Genomic DNA, 9,664 nt, shown 5'->3' with positions numbered 1-9,664 from the left:
GTATGTGGAGCTAGGAGAATACCCAGACTCGCTGGTGCACGATAAATCCCTTTCTGTCCCGGCCCTGAAAGTCTACCGTGCATCACCATGTGGGTCAAGTTATTAAGGGCTTCGGTTGCATAAGAGTGTGTTGGAGGGCGGCTCTGGGTTAATTGTTAGTACCCTTGGATTCCTTCATCGGAATGAGCCCGTTGCATTCGTTGATTGCCTGCGTGGACTCTGAATCGGTGAGACAAAGGCCTGGCACGTTTTGATTTGGAGGCGTCCAGCCAAGTTGGGGCCTGAGGTGCTGCCTCGAAGAGTGGGCCTGGGGGTTGGTGGGGGTGTGCGGGCAGCCTAGCGGGGCCTCGTGCTGACCGGCGCCTGTCCTCTCCCCTGGCAGACGATGCTGTTGGAGAAGAGCCACGTGGCCCGGCAGCTGGAAGGGGAAGGCAATTTCGAGGTTTTCTCCCAGATGCTATCCGGATTGGACCTGGCTCTCAGGTGAGCGACTGGGCTGAGCAGGGACAGCCGAGGGCAGTGAGACAAAGGGCCTCCGCTCTCCAGGGCCCCAGCCCTGCCTCTGCCCAGAGGTGAGAGGCAGTGGAGCCCAGTGGTTAGGAATCTGGCCTCTGATTCTTGCTGCCTGGTACTGCTCCTGGGCTGGGTGAACCTGGCCAGGTGTCACCTGCTCTGAACCTCCGTTTCTTCCTCTGTAAAGTGGAAATAGTACCTTGACTGCTGACCTTACAGGATTAAGTGAGATAATTCACATATGGCTCTTTATACACGCTGGGGGGTGGTGGTGGATGTCTGCTGTGACGGTGACATTTTGGTACAGGTTCTGACAGCAGCGTGGGAGGTGGGCAAGGAACAGCAGACCCCAAATCTTCCAGAAGCTCCTAAACTCTGTGAGAGCCTTGGGTGCACCTGAGGTAGCTCAGGGCGAGGAGGCACCAGGTGGAACAGCAGAGAAGCCACAAGACTCATCTGGGAGGGCCTTCTGGGGGAGGTGGCCCAGGGAGTCATCTCTGCCCCTCGCTGACTCCTGGGAATTCTTGGACATGTGGCTCCCTGTCTCTGAGCCTTGGTTTCCTCATCTGTTGAACGAATGAGTAAGGTTCTATCTAGTGAAGCTCCAGGGAGTGCTCACCCCAGGCGAGGGGTGATAATTTTCAATTTGCCTCTGCGTCCCCCATCATTTGTCTCCTGCCTTCCACCCCCGTCTGAAGGGCAGGCCCAACCTGTCCTGAGCCTCCTGGCTAAGGCCAGAGGGGCACCTCACCCTTTGGAGAGAGGGCAGATTAGGGAGGAAACTCCCAGTTTTCAGAGCAGGGTAACTGAGGAGTAAGGAAGCTTCTGGAAGGCCTTCACTTAAGAAGGGCCCATTGAGGGCAGCAAGTGAGGAATATTCGGGAGGCAGGGCCAGGGCCTGAGGCAGACCCCGGGGCCACCTGGGGCACTCTGTGGAGCCCCGTGCCATGATGCCCACCTGCCCTGCCAGGCCACTGGTGTGGGTGGGTCCTCCCTTACTTCTGGTCCCTTCTCTGTTTCCAGGACAGAACTGTACCTGCACCAGCTGGCAGACAGCAGCTCCTTCGGCATGGGCGTGTGGCCTAAGGTAAAGAGGAGGTCCTTCTGGGTGTGAGTGGGTGTCTGTGTCCCCATGGCCAAGACGGGCGGGTCCCCTGTGTGGCTCGTCCCTCTGCCACTGGGGTGAGTAGTTGGCAAGGGCTGGTCACGTGGGGGAGGCAGGGTTGCCTTTATGGGGCCTGGGCTTGTCAGGGAAATGAGTCTTGTGCTAATAAAGGGAACCAGGAGGTGGTTTGTGTAGAGGTTAGGGCGCGGTCTCCGGGACAGGCTGTCTGGGTTCAAACCCCGGCTCTGACACTTACTGGATATGAGACCTCAGGCATGGACCCTAGCCTCTCTGAATGTCTGTGTCCTCTTCGGTAAAATAACAACAGAACGGGCGGGCAGGCTGAGGGGAGGACAGAGCGTGGCATGGCCTGCCCGCCTGGGCCACGGGGAGAAGGTCGGGGCGCCGCCCGCGCCCTCGTTCCGCTGCCTGGCGTCCTTTGTGGAGGCAGGGCTCCCAAGGAGCTCAAAGGCCAGGGAAGGACACACGGGACGGTCCAGAGCCACCCTACCGCTCCAGTGGTGCAGCACCCTCTCTGAATTCCTACTGCCACCAAACACATCCCTAAGGCCTTTGGGAAGAATTGCTAGGACCCAGGAAGGCGGCCCCTTGCTGTGGTCCAGACTTCAGCAGCTGCCGATGACCAGAGGGAGCCAGCCGGCCGGCCGTGAGCAGGAGGACAGGACACGGGGACAGGGACAGCCACAGCCGGGCTTCCCGCAGCTGTGCCCACCGCCAGAACCAGCTCCAGCCAGTCACAGCCCCCGAGATGCCAAACAGTGACGGGCGAGAGGCCGGCAGGAAACTGACACCCCCTCACTGGAGAGCCTGCCCGGTCGGGGTGCGGGGCACCATCCCCGTCTGAACTCACCCCACAGCTCAGCCGTCTCCCAGTGACCCAGACGCGTCACCACGGCCCCAGGGCTGATCCCCGACCAAGGTCAGAACTCCCCCCAGGGTGACGGCCCCCATGCCACTCCTGTGGTGGAAGGGACGGCAGGCAGAGACCAGGAGTAGAGTCTTTTTTATTAATGGCTGCGTTTTCAAAGAACCGTTTTGTTACCAGGAAAGCTCCCCAGGAAGGGATTGCATTAGTGCAACAAGGGGGAGCCTTGATGCCAGGCTTTCCAGACACTTCCAGGTGGAGACTTTTGGCCTAGGCCGGCCGCCGGGGACTCGGGGGCTGGGAGGACACACGGCCCCTCCCCCGCCCCGACGGGGCGCTAAGGCACCCGGCCCGCCTGGGGGGGCAAAACCCCGTGCCGTCAGCAGGCCGGCGGCTTGCAGCCCTCAACCTGCAGCCCTTTGCTCAGGAGGAAGGCGTCCTGCATGGGGTCACAACCCAGGAAGAGCTTCACCATGCCCTTGGCATCCTCGGAGCCCCCTGGCCTCAGAATGCAGCTTCTGTAGTCCATGGCAACGTGAGGAGAGGGGGCGGGGCTGCAGGAGGGTGGAGCACCCCCTTCACGGAGGGTGTGGGTGTGGCCACCTCTGCTGTGACTCAACAAAGGGCAGGGGAGCAGGGGGTTCTGGGCAGGGCCCTCAGAGCCTGGCAGGCCCAGGCGGGCGGCACAAGCATCTAGGCCCAGGCCAAGGACCTCCGTGTTGGTCTGCACGGCAGGCCGGCCTCTCACCTTGCCACTCAGGACGCCCTCCTGCTTGAAACGAGTGTGTGGACCGTGTCCGCGGAGTACACCTCGCTGCACAGGTAGCCATAGGACTGGGCGTCATAGCTTCCTGCCAGGTGGCCGAAGGTCGCAGGCAGGTGGGTCCCTGGGACACACGCGGAGAGGCTCCTGCCCGGCCCCCTGGCCGCTCCGTGCCCCTTCCCCAGAGCCCAGAGCTTGGGGCCTCAAAGCAGCCCTGTCTGAGTCCCCTGCCACTAGAGGGAGTATTGGCCCAACACTTCTAGAAAACGGGGACCTTGCGGGCAACTCAGTGGAGGGACACAAATCAATCTTTGCCGACTTTCTGCTGAAGCTCACGAGGGTTCACCCCTAAGCCTCTTACAGGGACAGCTGCCCGAGGCTCCGAGGGATGAGTCAGGGCTCGCCCTCCAGCACGGGGAGAGCGCGGGTTAAAGCGCTCACGAGGGAGTGAACTGCGTCTCCGCACCGACACGCACGGGCAAACCTCGTCGACGCGTTCCGTCCGGGGTATGAAGCCCTCTCCTGCCTCTTCCAGGCTCTCCAGAAAGCACGTGCAGATACGCCCAGCCCACCCTCGGACTCCGCGGGCCACAGCTGGAGGGACCAGCCCAGGAACCCAGGCAGGAAGAGGCCAGAGGTCAGCGGGCCTCGACCAGAGCCCGTCAGTCGGTCCCCCTTCACACACCACCAGAGGATCCTCTTGAACTGGGCAGTAGCCGCCAACCGACCGCTAAGGTGGGCCCGGCGTGTGCTTGGCTACCTGGCGTGGCTGGGACCCTGAGGATCTCCTGGCAGAGGCGGGCATTGTCCTAGGCCGGGTCCGAGGGCGTCTGCGTGTGCAGGGCCTGGTCCACCTTGGCCAGGACGATCTGGCGCAGGTTGAAGAGGCCTGGAGGGCGGGAGGAAGGAGACGGGGGCGCTGGCACTGTGTCCAGGCCGTGCTTTCCAGCCGGGCGGTCCGGGAGCCCCTTTCCTTTCCCTCGGCCCGGCCGCACGGGGGTTGGCCAGCCGGGACTTGATGAGCTTGTCCAGCAGCTCCTGGGGGACGGCACTGCCCGTGCCCCGCCGAGACTGGCAGGAGCGCCAGGGCTTCACAGGGTGCGGCGCTCCCGGCCCCAGAGCCTAGCCTCTGGTTCTCATCCCCGGCTGTCACCAGAGTCGCAGGCAACGTGCCCTTCTTTTCGTTTGTCTTTTTTCCGGCCCTCGACCACGCAAAGGTGTGAAGCCCTGCCACTCGCTGCCACGTGGATGCACCGTGAGAACACGGTGCTCAGCGAGAGAAGTCAGACACAGAAGGACACACAGGGTGTGACCCCACTGAGGGGAAACGTCCAGAACAGGTAGATCCACAGAGTCAGAGTGGGTTCCTGGTTGTCAGGGACAGGGGAGGGGAGGGAATGATAACTAAGGGCGTGAGGGACCTTTTTGGGGTGAGGGAAATGTTCCAGAACAGGGCAGTAGTGACGGCTGCACAGCTCAGTAAAGTGTCCCCACGCGCTCCGGTTGCAGTCTGTGAGAGCATCGCTCTCAGGACGAAGGGCTGACTGCAGGAAGACTGAACGAGCACTGGGTCCTGGGCCCAGACGCTCAGCTGGGGACCCCCCCATTGGGAAGTCACTGGGACTTGCTGAGCCTCCACCGAGACTTGCAGCAGCCCCAGGACCTCACAGGGCGTGGTGCTCCTGGCCCCAGAGCCTAACCTCTGGTTCTCATCACTGCCTGTCACCAGCCTTGCATGCAACGTTCCTTTCTTCTATTTTGTCTTTTTTAAAGGCAACTCTTGAATACCTGTATTTAACATGCAGGGAACCAGTCCTGACTCCTTGATCTGGGACTTGCAGCCTCCAGAGTCTCGAGGACATCCACTTCCGTCGTTTACGCGCCCAGTGCGTGGGGTTTGATGATGGAAACTGACACCGAGAGCGTCTCCTCGTGCGGGGTGACATCAGCGGAAGAATCCCGTGGCGAGGGCCTGCCTGAGGACCACGGGAGAGCCCGGGCCCTCCCCGCCCCCTGCCTTCAGCCCCTCGCCCGCCCCCTCCTGGGAGCGGAGCTGGTGCATCGCTTGCCAGAACTCATGGAAGTAGGTCTCCAGCTCATCGTGCTGCAACAGGGAGGGCGGGTTGGGCGTAGGCTTGGTGAAGTTGGCCACCATGGCCGCGATGGCAATCTGGCGCCTCCCGTCCTGCTGCAGGCAGCCCGGCTGCAGGCCAAAGCAGGCCATGTGCCCGGACTTCCCTTCCCTGGGGAGGGACGCGGGTGAGGCCCCGCTACCACAGAGGAGCCCCGGCCCACGGCCGACAGGTTCCCCCACGCATGCACCGAGGGTAGAGGTCCAGGTAGAACTTGCTGATGGATGACCTTGCCCGAGGCCGCGTCCCGGACCGTGTAGAGCCTCACATCTTCATCTTCGTGACGCATGTTGGTGCCTTCCTCCAGGTCGAAGGTCAGCCCCAGCAGCTCCTGGGAGATGCCCAGCCGCCCGCGCATGACCACCTGCATGGGGAAGGACTCATTGAGCAGGTACTGGTCCACGTGGTAGCGCGTCTCCTCCCCCTGGTTCATGTAGTAGCGCAGGTCCTAGACGTTGATGGGCCCGTCAAAGTGCAGGCCCCGCCTCTGGCACTCAGCCTTCTTTAGCTCCAGGATCACGGCCGCTCCTGCTCCCCGAGGGGCTTCAGCTTCTGGGCCAGCTCATCTGCGGGCAGAGGGGAGAGGCTCAGCTATGTCCCTGTGGCAGCCGCCCAGCCGCCCCCCACCCCACGCCCCTCGAGGCAGAATGAAGGGTTGGGGAAGGCGACCCCCAAGGGCTGACACAGTGGGGTCTCAGGCAGCACCACGTCCAGTCAAGGTCCACCTGACCCCCGTCCCCACTGGGACTCGGGGAGGCGGGGTTACCTAGGAAAGTGGCCACCACCTGGCTGGTCTTGGCCATGTTCATCTCCAGCACAGAGTCGGCACGCGTGCTGAATCCCAGCAGGCGGGACTTCTGAGCCTGCAGCCTTACCAGCTCCCCGAGGATCGCGCAGTTCTCCTGGAACCCAGAGACAGCCAGCGCTGGGGACCGTGGGCCACGCCCTCCCCACAGGCCCCGGGCCAGGTCTCTGTGGGTGGGAGGGCTCTCAGGCCACTGGCGGGCACAGCCAAACCCCCTCCCTCCTCCTCCTGGCCTGGATTTCTAGACACTTTGGTGCTGTCCTAACATGTGGTCTTTATGAACACAGGTCCTTTTGGAACCAGAAACGGCATGAACCATGATGAGCTCTAAGGCCAAGGGCAGGAAGAAATGTGACCAGGCTCTCCAGGAGCCACCCAGGGGCCTCCCCGGGCTCAACAATACAAACTTGGCTGCCGTGCAGACAGCAGCTCATCCCCACGGCGCCTGAACACCCAGCCCCTGGACGGCGAGAGACCTGTTGCTGCAGGTGCCCCGTGGTTGGCTGGTGAGGCCTGGCCCCAGGCGTACGCCACCTTCTCTGGGGCCACCTCTCTGGGTCTGCGGTGGGGTTCTCCTGGGAGCCCCCAGTCACCACAGGACCAACGTGGCCTGTCTGCAGCCCAAGAAGGTGGGGACACAGGTCTGTCCCCCGTGGACATCACCCGCGAGGCCGAGCAAGCACCAGTGGTGTCTGCGGGGAAGATGAAGGGCTCATGCACAGCCCCCATCTACTGAAGATGCTAAACGGGAGAAGCACAGACTGCAGCCACATGCGGTATGGACCAAACGCAAGTGTCCTTGCAGGAACCGATGTCTGAATGTCGAGGCTGTTCCCGGGCCACAGTGAGAAGGCCCAGGCCCCACGCAAGGCACAGAGAGGGGATGGGGGGAACATCTGCGAATCTGAGCTCATCGGGCATCACCCCAGAAGGAGAGGGAGAGAGCCAGAAGGAGATACGGAGGGAGAGGGAGAGAGAGGGAGGTACAGACGTCTCTCCCTTCCCTGGGGGTTCTCTAGTGCAGCCAAGCCTGAAAACCACTGCATTTCGGGAGATGGGTCCTCGTGGAAAAGTTAAATAGTAGCTCATGGCATTATCGACACATATTAAAATGGCCCCAAATCTTGGGGAGTCAGGGAGGGGAGCTGGCGGCTGCCTCGTAAACGAGGAGAGATTGGGCGTCAGAGGAGGTGCCTGCCTCCACCACCTCCGCCACCGCCGCCCCCCCCAGGGCCCCGCAGACTTCATCTCCCAGCTGTGGTCCTGGGCTGGAAGGTAGCGGGGAGGTCAGGCCGTCCCAAGCATCAACGTTGACTTCAGGGCTGATCTGAAAGGCGCCTGGTGTTTGTTGAAGCAGAAAAAAGAGAAAGCAGTGGGCAGAGGATGGGAGGGGGAGGGAGCCCCCATCAGCCCTTCTCCCTGTCTCCCTCTCTGTCTCCCTCTCTGTCTCCCTCCCTCCCTCCCTCCCTCTACCTCCCTGCCTCTCACTCTCCCTCCATCTCTCCCTCTGCCTCTCTCCCTCCCTCTCTCCCTCCCTCTCTCCCTGTCCCTCTTGCCCTGTCCTGTCCCTCTCTCCCTCCCTCCATCCCTGTCTCTCTTTCCCTGTCCCTCTCTCCCTCTCCCTCTATCCGTCCCCCCTCCCTTTCCCCGTTTCCATCTCCCTCTCTGCCTCCCTCTTTCCCTGTCCCTGTTTCCCTGCTCTGCTCTCCCTCTCCCTCTTTCCCTCTCCCTCTCTCCCTGTCCCCCTTTCCCTGTCCCTGTTTCCCTGTTCCGTTCTTCCTATACCTTTTTCCCTCTCCCTCTCTCCCTCTCGTGCTCCCTCTCCCTCTCCCTCTCCCTCCACCTCCTTCCCTCTCCAGAGAGGGAAGGAGGTGGAGGGAGAGGGACAGGGAGCAGGAGAGGGAGGGGGGAGAGGGAGAGAGGGATAGAGGGAGGGAGAGGGACAGGGAGCAGGAGAGGGAGGGGGGAGAGGGAGAGAGGGATAGAGGGAGGGAGGGAAAGACAAAGACATCTCTCCCTCCCTCCCTCTATCCCTCTCTCCCTCCCTCTCTCCCTCTCTCCCTCCCTCTCTCCCTCTTCCTCGCTCCCTCTCCTCCCTCTCCCTCCGTCTCTCCATCTCCCTCACTCCCTCCCAGAGACAGAGAGACGAAGAGGCAGAGACAAGGGAGAGGGAGAGAGGGAGAGGGAGAGAGAGGGGGAGAGAGGGAGAGAGGGAGAGAGAGAGAGGTCTCTTCCTCCCTTTCCCTCTCTCCTCCTTCTCTCCCTCTCTCCCACTCTCCCTCTTCCCTCTCCCTCTCTCCCCCCTCCCTCTCTCCCTCTCCCCCTCTCCCTCGTCTCTCCCTCTCCCTCCATCTCTCCCTCTCTGGGAGGGAGTGAGGGAGACGGAGAGACGGAGGGAGAGGGAGAGGGAGGAGAGGGAGGGAGACGTTTCCTCCCTCCCTTTCCTCCCTCTTCTCCCTCTCCCTCTCCCTCTCCCTCTAACTCTCCCGCTCCCTCCATCTCTCCATCTCCCTCACTCCCTCCCAGAGGGAGAGGGGAGGGAGAGAAGGAGAGGGAAAGAGGAGAGGGAAGAGGGAGAGGAAAGAGGCAGAGGAAAGAGGCAGAGGGAAGAGGCAGAGGGAAGAGGGCGAGAGGGAGAGGGAGAGAGAGGGGGAGACGGAGAGAGGGAGAAAGAGAGAGGTCTCTTCCTCCCTTTCCCTCTCTCCTCCTCTCTCTCCCTCTCTCCCACTCTCCCTCTTCCCTCTCCCTCTCTCCCCCCTCCCTCTCTCCCTCTCCCCCTCTCCCTCGTCTCTCCCTCTCCCTCCATCTCTCCCTCTCTGGGAGGGAGTGAGGGAGAGGGAGAGACAGAGGGAGGGAGAGGGTGAGACAGAGGGAGGGAGAGGGAGAGAGGAAGGGAAAGGGCGAGGGAGGGAGAGGGAAGGAGGGCGAGACGTCTCTCCCTCTCCGTCTCCCTTCCCCTCCCTCTCTCTCTCTCCCTCCCTTCCTCTCCCTCTCCCTCTCCTAGAGGGAGGGAGGGAGAGGGCGAGACAGAGGGAGAGGAGAGGGGGAGTCGGAGAAGGAGGTAGGGAGAGGGAGAAGGCGAGAGGGTGCCTGCTTCCCTCTCTGTCTCCCTCCCTCCCTCCCTCCCTCTCCGTGTCCCTGTCTCCCCCCTCTCCCTCTCCCTCTGTCTCTCCCTCTCTGGGAGGGAGAGAGGGAGAGGGAGAAGGAGGGAAAGTGATGGAGGGAGGGAGAGGGAGAGAGGGTGAGGGAGAGAGGGAGAGAGGGAGAGGGAGGGAGGAAGAGAGCTCTCCCTCTCTCCCCCCTCTCTCTCCCCCTCCCTCTCTCCCTCTCCCCCTCTCCCTTGTCTTTGCCTCTCCCTCCGTCTCTCCCTCTCTGAGAGGGAGTGAGGGAGACGGAGAGACAGAGGGAGAGGGAAAGGGAGGAGAGGGAGGGAGGCAGAGGGAGGGAGGGAGGGAGAGAC

At 62.4% G+C, this 9,664-nt stretch overlaps 1 pseudogene; it reads right to left on the bottom strand.

The window, feature by feature from the left end:
- Positions 1 to 2,883: 2,883 nt before the first annotated feature.
- LOC132368680 (thimet oligopeptidase-like) lies at positions 2,884 to 7,125 on the bottom strand (annotated as a pseudogene).
- Between the last annotated feature and the right edge of the window lie 2,539 nt (positions 7,126 to 9,664).

Source organism: Balaenoptera ricei, chromosome 1, assembly GCF_028023285.1.
Source record: "Balaenoptera ricei isolate mBalRic1 chromosome 1, mBalRic1.hap2, whole genome shotgun sequence".
Classification (NCBI taxonomy): Eukaryota; Metazoa; Chordata; class Mammalia; order Artiodactyla; family Balaenopteridae; genus Balaenoptera; species Balaenoptera ricei.
The sequence above is the reverse complement of the archived record's forward strand: the minus strand, read 5'-3'. Positions and strand labels throughout refer to the sequence as shown.